The sequence below is a fragment of the Hyla sarda genome, chromosome 12 (genome assembly GCF_029499605.1).
Source record: "Hyla sarda isolate aHylSar1 chromosome 12, aHylSar1.hap1, whole genome shotgun sequence".
Lineage (NCBI taxonomy): Eukaryota > Metazoa > Chordata > Amphibia > Anura > Hylidae > Hyla > Hyla sarda.
Window position 1 is genome coordinate 72,307,224 of NC_079200.1, and position 16,166 is coordinate 72,323,389.

General features: G+C 51.5%; 1 long non-coding RNA gene across 1 annotated transcript in view; it reads left to right on the forward strand.

Annotated features, from left to right (window-relative positions):
* Positions 1-15,575: 15,575 nt before the first annotated feature.
* Positions 15,576-16,166, forward strand: part of LOC130296914 (uncharacterized) — a 67,504-nt gene continuing 66,913 nt past the window's right edge. Inside the window, exon 1 of the long non-coding RNA XR_008849337.1 lies at positions 15,576-15,648. This is a non-coding gene — a long non-coding RNA (uncharacterized LOC130296914). The remainder of the gene's footprint in view (positions 15,649-16,166) is intronic.

Sequence of the window (16,166 nt, forward strand, 5' to 3'; positions counted from 1 at the left end):
CCACGTATTGGTTCCCATCAGGATTGGACTTCTTCTGTGACCTGGGCTTTGCAGCTGGCTCCCTACTTCTTAGAAAACCCCTGTGTGGGTTGACATGCGAATTTCCTATTCGCTTCTGGTAAGCGGCCATTACCTAAGGGCATCTCCTGCCTGGTGACACCATTTGTCACATTACTGCCGATTATTATAGTGGTAACGCACAAGGCACCCCCCGTTGGTCTCTTTTGTTTATTTTCAGGCATTACAAGAAGGCAGCAGATCGGTAATAAAGTCCATGGCTATGTGAGACCAGGGAGTTTTTGGAATGGCTGTAAGGAGTTTTGTCACGGGCTAAGGTAACACAGGAATGGACAAAATCGGTGACATCGCATTCTATGTGCGGCCACCAGTAATGCCGGGGGATTAATTGATTTAGGTGACCAGCCAGCAAAGAAAAATGTCCCAATTCAGGACTCTACATCTCAGTTTAACAGGCACAAAGGATTTCCCAGGGGGAACTTCTTGTTGATCGGCAGGAACTGCAGAAACCAAACGAGGAATGAGATGCCTAGGAGTGGAGTCCAATCCTACAATATCGGACGATCTGGAAAGAGCATTGGCTCTGATGTTTTTGTTAGCAGGACGGAAATGAATAAAAAAATTTTATCTGGAAAAGAAAAAAGACCATCTAGCCTGGCGAGGGTTCAATCGCTGAGATATAGGAGATTCTTATGATCATAATAGATGCTGACCGGATGAGAAGAACCCTCTAATAGATGTCACCATTCCTCCAAAGCAAGCTTAATAGCAAGGAGTCTTCGATCACCAATAGAGTAGTTCCTCTCTGCAGGTGAGAAAGTCTTGGAAAAGAAACCACAGATTACATAGAGTTTTTCTGGGTTAGCATGGCACTGGCTACGGAAGAAGCATCTACCTCCAAGGCAAATGGCTTCTCTGGATCAGGTCTTGTAAGCACAGGAGCAGAGGCAAGAGCTGTTTTTAAGCGAGTGAAGGCCTCTTCGGCCTCCAAAGGCCAAGTCTTGGGGTTAGAGTCCTTCTTAGTGAGGGCCACAATCGGAGCAACCAAGGTGTTACGCCGAGCACTCCGGGTCCCTGCTCCTCCCCGGAGCGCTCGCTGCGTTCACCTCCAAGCAGCGCCCCGGTCAGACCCGCTGACCGGGAGCGCTGCATTAGTGTCACCGGCGGGGATGCGACCCGCGTAGCGGGACGCGCCCGCCCGCGGCTCGCATCCCAATCCCCTCACCTGTCCCGTCCTCCGTCTGCTCAGTCCCGGCGCGCACGGCCCCGCTCCCTAGGGCACGCGCGAGCTGGCTCTCTGAGATTTAAAGTGCCAGTGTGCCATTGATTGGCGCCTGGCCCAATCAGTACATACACCTGTGTCCTCCTTATAAAAACCCACTTCCCCTTCCTGGTATCGCCGGATCTTGTTGCCTCAGTGCCAGTGAAAGCGTTTTGTGTATGTTCCAAGCCAGTGTTCCAGACCCTCTGCTGTTGCCCCTGACTACGACCCTTGCTGCCTGCCCTGATCTTCTGCTACGTCCGACCTTGCTCTTGCCTTGTCCCTTGTACCCCGCCTGTCTCAGCCGTTAGCTGGGGTTGAGTCGCTATCGGGTGGAACGACCTGGAGGTTACCTGCTGCTGCAAGTCCATCCCGCTTTGCGGCGGGCTCTGGTGAAAACCAGTAACCCCTTAGACTCCGTTCCCCTGGTACGGCCCACATCATCACCCCACTGACACAGAGGATCCACCACCAGTGTCCTCGCTGCATACCTATCCGGACCCTGACAGTAGATCCGGCCATGGATCCCGCTGAGGTCCCGCTGCCTGTTGTCGCTGACCTTACCACGGTGGTCGCCCAGCAATCTCAACAGATCGCGCAACAAGGACAGCAGCTGACCCAACTGACCGTCATGCTGCAACAACTTCTGCCACAGCTTCAGCAATCACCTTCTCCGCCAGCTCCTGCACCTCCTCCGCAGCGAGCGGCCGCTCCTAGCCTCCGCCTGTCTCTTCCGGACAAGTTTAATGGGGACTCTAAACAGTGCCGTGGTTTCCTGTCTCAATGTTCCCTACACTTGGAGATGATGTCGGACCAATTTCCTACAGAACGGTCTAAGGTGGCTTTTGTGGTTAGTCTCCTGTCTGGAAAGGCCTTGTCATGGGCCACAGCGCTCTGGGACCGCAATGATCCTGCCACAGCCACTGTCCAGTCCTTCTTCGCTGAAGTTCGTAATGTCTTCGAGGAGCCAGCCCAGGCCTCCTTTGCTGAGACTGCTTTGCTGAACCTAGTCCAAGGGAGTTCTTCCGTAGGCGAATACGCCATCCAGTTTCGTACCCTCACCTCAGAATTATCCTGGAACAATGAGGCCCTCTGCGCGACCTTCAAGAAAGGCTTATCCAGCAACATCAAGGATGTACTGGCCGCACGAGAAATTCCTGTGTTACGCTGAGCGCTCCGGGTCCCTGCTCCTCCCCGAAGCGCTCGCGGCGTTTCTCTCCCTGCAGCGCCCCGGTCAGACCCGCTGACCAGGAGCGCTGCACTGACATTGCCGGCGGGGATGCGATTCGCATAGCGGGACGCGCCCGCTCGCGAATCGCATCCCAAGTCACTTACCTGTCCTGGTCCCCGGCTGTCATGCTCTGGCGCGCGCGGCTCCGCTCTCTAGGGCGCGCGCGCACCAGCTCTCTGAGATTTAAAGGGCCAGTGCACCAATGATGGTGCCTGGCCCAATCTCCCTGATTAGTTTCCACCTGTGCACTCCCTACTTATACCTCACTTCCCCTGCACTCCCTTGCCGGATCTTGTTGCCTTGTGCCTTGAGAAAGCTATTACTGTGTTACCCATACTGTGTTCCTGACCTCCTGCTATTTCCATATTGACTACGAACCTTGCCGCCTGCCCCGACCTTCTGCTACGTCTGACCTTGTCTCTGCCTAGTCCTTCTGTCCCACGCCTTTTCAGCAGTCAGCGAGGTTGTGCCGTTGCCAGTGGATACGACCTGGTTGCTACCGCCGCAGCAAGACCATCCCGCTTTGTGGCGGGCTCTGGTGAATACCAATAGCTTCTTAGAACCGGTCCACCGGCACGGTCCACGCCAATTCCTCGCTGACACAGAGGATCCACTATCAGCTAGCCGAATCGTGACAGTAGATCCGGCCATGGATCCCGCTGAGGTCCCGCTGCCAGTCGTCGCTGACCTCACCACGCTGGTCGCCCAGCAATCCTGACAGATCGCCCAACAAGATCACCAGCTGTCGTACTTGACCACCATGACACAGCAACTTCAGTCACAGCTACAGCAGCTTCAGTCACAGCTACAGCAACTTCAGTCACAGCTACAGCAGCAACCATCTCCTCCGCTGGCTCCTGCACCTCTTCCGCAGCGAGTGGCCGCTCCTAACCTCCGCTTGTCCCTGCCGGACAAATTTGATGGGGACTCTAGACTCTGCCGTGGTTTTCTGTCACAATGTTCCCTACATTTGGAGATGTTGTCGGACCAATTTCCTACAGAACGGTCGAAGGTGGCTTTCGTGGTCAGTCTCCTGTCTGTGAAGGCTTTGTCTTGGGCCACACCGCTCTGGGACTGCGATGACCACTGTACACTCCTTCTTCTCTGAGGTTCGCAGTATCTTCGAGGAACCAGCCCGAGCTTCTTCTGCCGAGACTGCCCTGCTGAACCTGGTCCAGGGTAATTCTTCTGTAGGCGAGTACGCCATCCGATTTCGTACTCTCGCTTCCGAATTATCTTGGAACAACGAGGCTCTCTGCGCGACCTTTAAAAAAAGCCTATCCAGTAACATCAAAGATGTGCTGGCCGCATGAGAGATTCCTGCCAACCTGCATGAACTTATCCATTTGGCCACCCGCATTGACATGCGTTTTTCGGAAAGACACCAGGAACTCCGCCAGGAAAAAGACCTTAATCCCTGGGCACCTCTCTCACGGTATCCCTTGCAATCTACCCCTGTCCCTCCCGCCGAGGAGCCTATGCAAGTAGATAGGTCTCGCCTGACTATTGAAGAGAGGTCTCGCCGTAGGGATAAAAATCTATGTCTGTACTGCGCTAGTACCGAACATTTCTTGGTGAATTGCCCTATTCATCCTCCACGTCTGGAAAATGCACGCACGCAACCTGCTCATGTGGGCCTGGCGTCTCTGGGTACGGAGTCTGCTTCTCCATGTCTCACTGTGCCCCTACGGATTTCTCCTTCTGCCAACTCCTCCTTCTCTGCTGTGGCCGTCTTGGACTCTGGTTCTTCTGGAAATTTTATTCTGGCCTCTTTGCTTGATAGGTACTGCATCCCGGTGACCCGTCTCATCAAGCCGCTCTACATTTCTTCGGTCAACGGGGTCAAGCTGCACTGCACTGTGCGTTATCGCACAGTGCCCCTGCTTATGAACATTGGACCGCATCTCGAGAAAATAGAATTTTTGGTTTTGCCCGGCTGCACCTCTGAAGTCCTCCTCGGTCTGCCATGGCTCCAGCACCATTCTCCCACCCTTGACTGGACCACCGGGGAGATCAAGAATTGGGGTCCTGCTTGCCGCAAGAAATGCCTCACGTCTGCTCCCAGCCCCGTCTGTCGGCCCTCAGTGTCTCCTCCTGTGCCTGGTCTCCCCAAGGCCTGTCAGGACTGTGCCGTGCCTCCTCATAGCCCCCGTCCTGGTGACACTCTGCCCCGTGCCAAGCCTCACCCTCTGCCCCCCCCCCCATTCCCACTCCTTCTGACCGGTCTGCCATTCATGAGTATACCCAGGACTTCACTGTCCCCCAGAAGGAGACTCTACAATCGCTCCCAATGTCCTCGTCCCAGGTGGAGCGACATCCCGACAAAAAGAGGGGGAGACCTAAGGGGGGGGTACTGTTACGCCGAGCGCCCCGGGTCCCTGCTCCTCCCCGAAGCGCTCGCGGCGTTTCTCTCCCTGCAGCGCCCCGGTCAGACCCGCTGACCAGGAGCGCTGCACTGACATTGCCGGCGGGGATGCGATTCGCATAGCGGGACGCGCCCGCTCGCGAATCGCATCCCAAGTCACTTACCTGTCCCGGTCCCCGGCTGTCATGCTCTGGCGCGCGCGGCTCTGCTCTCTAGGGCGCGCGTGCACCAGCTCTCTGAGATTTAAAGGGCCAGTGCACCAATGATGGTGCCTGGCCCAATCTCCTTGATTAGTTTCCACCTGTGCACTGCCTACTTATACCTCACTTCCCCTGCACTCCCTTGCCGGATCTTGTTGCCTTGTGAAAGCTATTACTGTGTTACCCATACTGTGTTCCTGACCTTCTGCTATTTCCATATTGACTACGAACCTTGCCGCCTGCCCCGACCTTCTGCTATGTCTGACCTTGTCTCTGCCTAGTCCTTCTGTCCCACGCCTTTTCAGCAGTCAGCGAGGTTGTGCCGTTGCCAGTGGATACGACCTGGTTGCTACCGCCGCAGCAAGACTATCCCGCTTTGCTGCGGGCTCTGGTGAAAACCAGTAGCTTCTTAGAATTGGTCAAACGGCACGGTCCACGCCAATTCCTCGCTGACACAGAGGATCCACTATCAGCTAGCCGAATCATGACAGGCTGGAGCATTGTAGAGGCCGAAAGTCATCACGAGATACTCAAAATGTCCATCACGGGTCTTAAAGGCCGTTTTCCATTCGTCTCCCTTGCGGATACGAATAAGATTATGTGCTCCCCGCAAATCCAATATAGAGAAGACCTTGGCAACCCGTAGACGATCAAAAAGTTCAGAGATCAGAGGAAGTGGATAACAATTTTTGATTGTGATCTTGTTTAGACCCCCTGTAGCCAATACATGGACAAGGAGAACCATCTTTCTTGCCCACAAAGAAGAAACCTGCAGGAGAGGAGGACTTTCGGATAAATCCATTTTGGCGGTTCTCTTGGATATTTTTTGCCATGGCTTGTGTCTCAGGAACAGATAATGGATAGATTCTTCCTCGAGGGGGCATAGTTCCAGGCTGTTAATCAATGGGGCAATCGTAAGGATGATGCGGAGAAAGGGTCTCGGCCTGCTTTTCGCAGAATACATCTGAATAATCTTGATATGGAAGAGGCAGACCAGGCATAGGAGGAAGAGGAGAGACAGCTTTTGACTGGACTGGCACAAGACAGTGATTTTGACAAAACTGTCCCCAGCGAGTGATTTCACCTGATTTCCAGTCAAGTTGTGGAGAATGACGTTGAAGCCAAGGAAGACCGAGAAGAAGCTCCAAAGTACAATGTGGAAGCACATAGAACTACATTTTTTCCTTGTGCAAGACTCTTGCATGACGAGAGGCTCTGTGCGGAATAGCACCTTGCAGACCAGATTTTGTCTATTAACAGAAGAAATATACAAGGGCTTAGCAAGCCGAATCACAGGAAGAAGATGTTTATGGACCAAGGAAGCATCAATGAAGTTGCCAGCGGAACCAGAGTCCAAAAACGCAGAAGCGATGAATGAAGACTTGGCAGAAGTATAGACTTGAACAGGAATGGTAATATTCACCCCTAGGGATGCCCCTCCCACGTATCCTAGGTGCGAGCGTTTCCCGGATGCTGTGGACGTATAGAACAGTCTCTGAGAAAGTGCTCCGGACTGGCACTGTTACGCCGAGCGCTCCGGGTTCCCGCTCCTCCCCGGAGCGCTCGCTACACTCTCCCCGCTGCAGCGCTCCGGTCAGATCCACTGACCCGGGGCGCTGCGATTCCGCTTCCAGCCGGGATGCGATTCGCGATGCGGGTAGCGCCCGCTCGCGATGCGCACCCCGGCTCCCGTACCTGACTCGCTCTCCCTCGGTCCTGTCCCGGCGCGCGCGGCCCCGCTCCCTAGGGCGCGCGCGCGCCGGGTCTTTGCGATTTAAAGGGCCACTGCGCCGCTGATTGGCGCAGTGATTCCAATTAGTGTCTTCACCTGTGCACTTCCCTATATCACCTCACTTCCCCTGCACTTCCTTGCCGGATCTTGTTGCCATTGTGCCAGTGAAAGCGTTTCCTTGTGTGTTCCTAGCCTGTGTTCCAGACCTCCTGCCGTTGCCCCTGACTACGATCCTTGCTGCCTGCCCCGACCTTCTGCTACGTCCGACCTTGCTTCTGTCTACTCCCTTGTACCGCGCCTATCTTCAGCAGCCAGAGAGGTGAGCCGTTGCTAGTGGATACGACCTGGTCACTACCGCCGCAGCAAGACCATCCCGCTTTGCGGCGGGCTCTGGTGAAAACCAGTAGTGACTTAGAACCGATCCACTAGCACGGTCCACGCCAATCCCTCTCTGGCACAGAGGATCCACTACCTGCCAGCCGGCATCGTGACAGTAGATCCGGCCATGGATCCCGCTGAAGTTCCTCTGCCAGTTGTCGCTGACCTTACCACGGTGGTCGCCCAGCAGTCACAACAGATAGCGCAACAAGGCCAACAGCTGTCTCAACTGACCGTTATGCTACAGCAGTTACTACCACAGCTTCAGCAGTCATCTCCTCCGCCAGCTCCTGCACCTCCTCCGCAGCGAGTGGCCGCTCCTGGTCTACGCCTATCCTTGCCGGATAAATTTGATGGGGACTCTAAGTTTTGCCGTGGCTTTCTTTCCCAATGTTCCCTGCATCTGGAGATGATGTCGGACCTGTTTCCCACTGAAAGGTCTAAGGTGGCTTTCGTAGTCAGCCTTCTGTCTGGAAAAGCCCTGTCTTGGGCCACACTGCTCTGGGACCGCAATGACCCCGTCACTGCCTCTGTACACTCCTTCTTCTCGGAAATCCGAAGTGTCTTTGAGGAACCTGCCCGAGCCTCTTCTGCTGAGACTGCCCTGTTGAACCTGGTCCAGGGTAATTCTTCCGTTGGCGAGTATGCCGTACAATTCCGTACTCTTGCTTCAGAATTATCCTGGAATAATGAGGCCCTCTGCGCGACCTTTAAAAAAGGCCTATCCAGCAACATTAAAGATGTTCTGGCCGCACGAGAAATTCCTGCTAATCTACATGAACTTATTCACCTAGCCACTCGCATTGACATGCGTTTTTCCGAAAGGCGTCAGGAGCTCCGCCAAGATATGGACTCTGTTCGCACGAGGCGTTTCTTCTCCTCGGCTCCTCTCTCCTCTGGTCCCCTGCAATCTGTTCCTGTGCCTCCCGCCGTGGAGGCTATGCAGGTCGACCGGTCTCGCCTGACACCTCAAGAGAGGACACGACGCCGCATGGAGAATCTCTGCCTGTACTGTGCTAGTACCGAACACTTCCTGAGGGATTGTCCTATCCGTCCTCCCCGCCTGGAAAGACGTACGCTGACTCCGCACAAAGGTGAGACAGTCCTTGATGTCTACTCTGCTTCTCCACGTCTTACTGTGCCTGTGCGGATGTCTGCCTCTGCCTTCTCCTTCTCTACTGTGGCCTTCTTGGACTCTGGATCTGCAGGAAATTTTATTTTGGCCTCTCTCGTCAACAGGTTCAACATCCCAGTGACCAGTCTCGCCAGACCCCTTTACATCAATTGTGTAAACAATGAAAGATTGGACTGTACCATACGTTTCCGCACGGAGCCCCTTCTAATGAGCATCGGATCTCATCACGAGAGGATTGAACTTTTGGTCCTCCCCAATTGCACCTCGGAAATTCTCCTTGGACTTCCCTGGCTTCAACTTCATTCCCCAACCCTGGATTGGTCCACTGGGGAGATCAAGAGTTGGGGGCCCTCTTGTTCCAAGGACTGTCTAAAACCGGTTCCCAGTAACCCTTGCCGTGACTCTGTGGTTCCTCCAGTAACCGGTCTCCCTAAGGCCTATATGGACTTCGCGGATGTTTTCTGCAAAAAACAAGCTGAGACTCTACCTCCTCACAGGCCTTATGATTGTCCTATCGACCTCCTCCCGGGCACTACTCCACCCCGGGGCAGAATTTATCCTCTCTCTGCCCCAGAGACTCTTGCCATGTCTGAATACGTCCAGGAAAATTTAAAAAAGGGCTTTATCCGTAAATCCTCCTCTCCTGCCGGAGCCGGATTTTTCTTTGTGTCCAAAAAAGATGGCTCCCTACGTCCTTGCATTGACTACCGCGGTCTTAATAAAATCACGGTTAAGAACCGCTACCCCCTACCCCTCATCTCTGAACTCTTTGATCGCCTCCAAGGTGCCCACATCTTTACTAAATTGGACTTAAGAGGCGCCTATAACCTCATCCGCATCAGAGAGGGGGATGAGTGGAAAACGGCATTTAACACCAGAGATGGACACTTTGAGTATCTGGTCATGCCCTTTGGCCTGTGCAACGCCCCTGCTGTCTTCCAAGACTTTGTTAATGAAATTTTTCGTGATCTGTTATACTCCTGTGTTGTTGTATATCTGGACGATATCCTAATTTTTTCTGCCAATCTAGAAGAACACCGCCAGCATGTCCGTATGGTTCTTCAGAGACTTCGTGACAATCAACTCTATGCCAAAATTGAGAAATGTCTGTTTGAATGCCAATCTCTTCCTTTTCTAGGATATTTGGTCTCTGGCCAGGGACTACAAATGGATCCAGACAAACTCTCTGCCGTCTTAGATTGGCCACGCCCCTCCGGACTCCGTGCTATCCAACGCTTTTTCGGGTTCGCCAATTATTACAGGCAATTTATTCCACATTTTTCTACCGTTGTGGCTCCTATCGTGGCTTTAACCAAAAAAAATGCCGATCCCAAGTCTTGGCCTCCTCAAGCGGAAGACGCCTTTAAACGACTCAAGTCTGCCTTTTCTTCGGCTCCCGTGCTCTCCAGACCTGACCCTTCCAAACCCTTCCTATTGGAGGTTGATGCCTCCTCAGTGGGAGCTGGAGCTGTTCTTCTACAAAAAAATTCTTCCGGGCATGCTGTCACTTGTGGTTTTTTTTCTAGGACCTTCTCTCCGGCGGAGAGGAACTACTCCATCGGGGATCGAGAGCTTCTAGCCATTAAATTAGCACTTGAGGAATGGAGGCATCTGCTGGAGGGATCAAGATTTCCAGTTATTATTTACACCGACCACAAGAACCTCTCCTACCTCCAGTCTGCCCAACGGCTGAATCCTCGCCAGGCCCGGTGGTCTCTGTTCTTTGCCCGATTTAATTTTGAGATTCACTTTCGTCCTGCCGATAAGAACATTAGGGCCGATGCTCTCTCTCGTTCCTCGGATGCCTCAGAAGTTGAACTCTCTCCGCAACACATCATTCCACCTGACTGCCTGATCTCCACTTCTCCTGCCTCCATCAGGCAAACTCCTCCAGGAAAGACCTTTGTTTCTCCACGCCAACGCCTCGGAATCCTCAAATGGGGTCACTCCTCCCATCTCGCAGGTCATGTGGGCATCAAGAAATCTGTGCAACTCATCTCCCGCTTCTATTGGTGGCCGACTCTGGAGACGGATGTTGTGGACTTTGTGCGAGCCTGCACTATCTGTGCCCGGGATAAGACTCCTCGCCAGAAGCCCGCTGGTTTTCTTCATCCCCTGCCTGTCCCCGAACAGCCTTGGTCTCTGATTGGTATGGATTTTATTACTGATTTACCCCCTTCCCGTGGCAACACTGTTATTTGGGTGGTCGTTGATCGATTCTCCAAAATGGCACATTTCATCCCTCTTCCTGGTCTTCCTTCAGCGCCTCAGTTGGCTAAACAATTTTTTGTACACATTTTTCGTCTTCACGGGTTGCCTACGCAGATCGTCTCGGATAGAGGCGTCCAATTCGTGTCTAAATTCTGGAGGGCTCTCTGTAAACAACTCAAGATTAAATTAAATTTTTCTTCTGCATATCATCCCCAGTCCAATGGACAAGTAGAAAGAATTAACCAGGTCTTGGGTGATTATTTGCGACATTTTGTTTCCTCCCGCCAGGATGACTGGGCAGATCTCCTTCCATGGGCCGAATTCTCGTATAACTTCAGAGTCTCTGAATCTTCCTCCAAATCCCCATTTTTCGTGGTGTACGGCCGTCACCCTCTTCCCCCCCTCCCTACCCCCTTGCCCTCTGGTCTGCCCGCTGTGGATGAAATTTCTCGTGACCTTTCCATCATATGGAGAGAGACCCAAAATTCTCTCTTACAGGCTTCATCACGCATGAAGAAGTTCGCGGATAAGAAAAGAAGAGCTCCTCCCGTTTTTTCCCCTGGAGACAAGGTATGGCTCTCCGCTAAATATGTCCGCTTCCGTGTCCCTAGCTACAAGTTGGGACCACGCTATCTTGGTCCTTTCAAAATTTTGTGTCAAATTAATCCTGTCTCTTACAAACTTCTTCTTCCTCCTTCTCTTCGTATCCCTAATGCCTTTCACGTCTCTCTTCTTAAACCACTCATCCTCAACCGTTTTTCTCCCAAATCTGTTCCTCCCACTCCTGTTTCCGGCTCCTCGGACATCTTCTCTGTCAAAGAGATCTTAGCTTCTAAAAAGGTCAGAGGGAAAACTTTTTTTTTAGTGGACTGGGAGGGTTGTGGTCCTGAAGAGAGATCCTGGGAACCTGAGGACAACATCCTAGACAAAAGTCTGCTCCTCAGGTTCTCAGGCTCTAAGAAGAGGGGGAGACCCAAGGGGGGGGGTACTGTTACGCCGAGCGCTCCGGGTCCCCGCTCCTCCCCGGAGCGCTCGCTACACTCTCCCCGCTGCAGCGCTCCGGTCAGATCCACTGACCCGGGGCGCTGCGATTCCGCTTCCAGCCGGGATGCGATTCGCGATGCGGGTAGCGCCCGCTCGCGATGCGCACCCCGGCTCCCGTACCTGACTCGCTCTCCCTCGGTCCTGTCCCGGCGCGCGCGGCCCCGCTCCCTAGGGCGCGCGCGCGCCGGGTCTTTGCGATTTAAAGGGCCACTGCGCCGCTGATTGGCGCAGTGATTCCAATTAGTGTCTTCACCTGTGCACTTCCCTATATCACCTCACTTCCCCTGCACTTCCTTGCCGGATCTTGTTGCCATTGTGCCAGTGAAAGCGTTTCCTTGTGTGTTCCTAGCCTGTGTTCCAGACCTCCTGCCGTTGCCCCTGACTACGATCCTTGCTGCCTGCCCCGACCTTCTGCTACGTCCGACCTTGCTTCTGTCTACTCCCTTGTACCGCGCCTATCTTCAGCAGCCAGAGAGGTGAGCCGTTGCTAGTGGATACGACCTGGTCACTACCGCCGCAGCAAGACCATCCCGCTTTGCGGCGGGCTCTGGTGAAAACCAGTAGTGACTTAGAACCGATCCACTAGCACGGTCCACGCCAATCCCTCTCTGGCACAGAGGATCCACTACCTGCCAGCCGGCATCGTGACAGGCACAATATAGGCACAAATTCTCATTGTGTCATCAGGATCTTTCCAGCTGCGTTAAGCGAGAACAGTCCACTTGCATAGCCTCTTCGGCAAGAGGCAGAGAAGACTGTAGAGGTGGATGTTGGAACACAGGTGCCAAGCGAGGAAAAAGCTCTTCCTGCCTTTCGGAAAAACGCACATCAATACGAGAGGTTAAATGAATTAGTTCACACAGGGTAGATGGAGGATCTCATGCAGCGAGAACATCCTTAATTCTACTGGAAAGTCCTTTTTAAATGTAGCACACAAGGCCTCATCGTTCCAAGCCATTTCAGAGGCAAGAGGTCAGAATTGAACTGCGTAGTGGTCAATGGAGGTATTCCCTTGGCAGAGGTTCAGAAGAGCCGTCTCGGAAGAGTAGGCTCGTGCAGGTTCTTCAAATACACTGCGTAATTCTGCTAGAAAGGCCGGCAGGTTAGAGGTAACTGGATCATTACGATGCCAGAGAGGAGTAGCCCAGGCCAGAGCTTTTCCAGACAAAAGACTGACCACATACGCCACTTTAGCTCGTTCCATCGGCAACTGATCCGCCATGAGCTCCAGATGCATGGAACACTGAGTTACGAAGCCTCTACACAACTTTAGATCACCTTCATACTTCATAGGTAAGGGTAAACAAAGCTTGGATCCAAAAGAAGCTTCAGGAACAGGTGGTGAGACAGGGGCAGGTTGCGGCTGCTACTGCTGTTGTTGCTGCACAGATAGAAGCTGTTGCATCATGGCAGACAATTGACTCAGTTGTTGCGCCTGACGGCTAACTGCTGCGACTGTAGAACCATGATGGAGGAGAGGTCCGAAACTTCTGGCAGTGGTACCTCAGCGAGATCCATGGCCAGATCTTACTGTAAGACTCACGGCAGTAGGCAGGACACACACGGAGGACCTGTGTGGCAGATGACTCAGGCTGTGCCAGGGAGCGGAGTCTAAGGTGCCGCTGGTTTTCACCAAAGCCTGCCGCAAAGCAGGATGGTCTTGCTGCGGTAGGCGGCACCCAGGTTGCCAGTACGACTCGACCACACAGGTGGCTGAGGTGATGCAAGGCACAGGGGGGATTCGGCAAGAGGTGTTCAAGATAGCAGGAGGTCAGGGCTGGTGGTAGAGGTGCGTGGTCAGAAATCATAGCAAGAGGTCAATTGGCAGGTGGACTGGAACAGGGTCAGGACCTGGAGCAGAGGGTCTGAACATGGCAGAGAAAACACAGAAAAAGCTTTCTCTAAGGCACAAGGCTAACAAACATCCGGCAGGGGTATGTGGGAGGTTCAGGTACTTATAACAAAAGGTGCGAGTGCAAAACATAATTATGGGCGCACTGGCCCTTTAAATCTGAGAGTTCCGGCAGGGGTGGTGGCACACACGCCAGCGCTGAGGGAGGATGGAGAGGGCAGGAGAGAACGGAGGTAAGTGATGGGCTGGGATTTGCATGCGGGCACGTCCCGCAATGCGAATCCCAGCCCCACCCGCTGGATAGGAGAGAGAAGGGGAGCACTAATGGCCAGCGTGTCTGGCCGGAGCGCTGGATGTGACAATAACTACTATAATACTGCCTCCTGTGTACAAAAATATAACTATTATAATTAAAATTAACCCCAATTAGACAGGAAAGCGGAGCACAGAATAGTTGTCACTTTGTCAAGACCATAATCCAACCCTACTGTATAAAGAGGTGGGGGCAGGGATCTGTATCAGTGTAAAGTACAGGGTGTGAAAACAAACCATTTACACAACAAAGACTCAACACTTGGTGAAAAAGGAACAACTCAATATCACATGGAGGCACCAAAAGCTGTGTCCCATTTAACCTTTTCTTAATGAAAACAGGATATTGTTTATGAAAACATCAGTGGGAAATTACATGTGATCAGTGTAATAGAATAAAATATACAAGTTAAGCAAAACATAAACTTGCATAAGCTGTATTATAGCAGTTATATTCCTTCACATAGTAGGAAGCATTATAGTTGTTATATTCCTGTACATTGGAGACAGTATTATAGTAATTATATTATTGTACATGAGCCAGTATTATGGTAGTTATTTTATTGTACAAAATAGGTCATTATTATAGAAATGATATTCTTGTACATAGGGGCAGTATTATAGTAGTTATATTCTATTACGTAGGGGACAGTATTATAGTAGTTATATTCTTATACATAAGGAACAGTATTATAGTAGTTATATTCTTGTACATAGGACAGTATTAAAGTATCTATATTCTTGTACAAAGTAGGCAGTATTATGGTAGTTATATTCTTGTACATAGGAGGCAGTATTATAGTAGTTATATTCAGTACAGTATGGCAGTAAGCGAGTACTGTGTGATGCTATTATTTAGTATTGTATGGCATTGTTACTTGGCCATTATCATAGCAGAATTAGTGTACATCTGCCTCCCTACTTGTTTTGGCCAGAGATCTCCACACCCCGTGATCCGACCCTGTGCACACATTTTCTGAGAATTAAGATGCCAAGTATTATCGCCAAAGTGTGAGCCAGTGCCCTGGCTGCTCGGTGCCATGAACACATAATACATCTCAGCTCTTCAGGTTTACTTGTTGTTTTCCTGAAGTACATACGGTGCCAGTGACCCCAGAGGATATACACAGGAGATAGCCCCCTGCGCTATACAAATGGCGTATTAGTGTGCAACGCTCCTCTTCTCTGATATCAGATGCCACAATATGAAGCAATGAAGGCAGACAACCCATTGATATGTGACACTCATGTCTGGCTGAGACAGTCAAGTCCATTTTGGCGTTTTCCAGTGGTCTTGCAGATTGCATTTCATTCATCGGGGTTCCACATGGAGCAGCTGGGAGATTTTCTCAGGACTGCGCCTTCCCCTGGATTTAACATACGCTCCTGTGCCGAGCTCGTCCCTGCACCAATTCCATTTTTGGTATGTGCCGGTGCATTATATGTAAACAAAATAAAATTAAGAAAGGCTCCTTCCCGTCTTCCATCAGCGAGCAGTCACCGGGTGCCATGTGTGCATCCTACGAAGACCTCCTCCAATCCAGAGCGGCTGGCACAATTAACCCCTTCACTCAGCCCCATCTTCATCCACAGCTGACATTTTCATGCTTCTTTTCTTTCCCAAATAAAAATGAAATTTGGGGAGTATGTGATTCCCCTCAATAAAAAAAATGATTTTCTTACATTTTCGAAAAAAGCTAGTTTTAAACCTATATTATCTTAACGAATAGCAAATCTAATTCGTACTTGGAATAGAGATTGTGAGACTTTTTTGTTTCACCTACACAGTAAAAGTAATTAATAAAGTGTGTTCAATTATATTTTGTTCTACAATGCAGACAAATGCAGTTTAGCTGGAGACACTGATACCTGTACTGGAAAGAAGCTGAGCTGCAGTGTAAAACATGAGGTGAGTTTGTAAAACTACAGTTGAAAAACTAAAACTCCCAGCATCCCCTGTTGTCAGAGAGCTTTGCTGTAGTGAGACAGGAGGGAATTTAGCCACACGCTGTCAGGGCATGCTGGGAGTTGTAGTCCTGAAACAGCCGGAGGACCGAAGCTTGGAGAACATTGCTCAGTGGTCACTAACAAAATCACCTACACCAGTGTTTAACAACCAGGGTGTCTCCAACTGTTGTGAAACTACAGTTCCCAGCATGTCCGGACAGCCAAAGGCTGTCCGGCCATGCTGGGAGTTGTAGTTTCACAACAGCTGGAGGAACCCTGGTTGGGAAACACTGACATACACCCAACTTTCATTATATAGAGATGTAAAATTTTTGCACTTGTTTGAGGCTCAATCTTCTTCTAGCAGATATGGCGGTGAGATTATTGGTACAGCCCACAATATGGCATCATTGGAGTGGTAATGGCAGTGATTATACATTATGTGGCAGTATGTAAATATCCCCACATATTGTAGTAAGG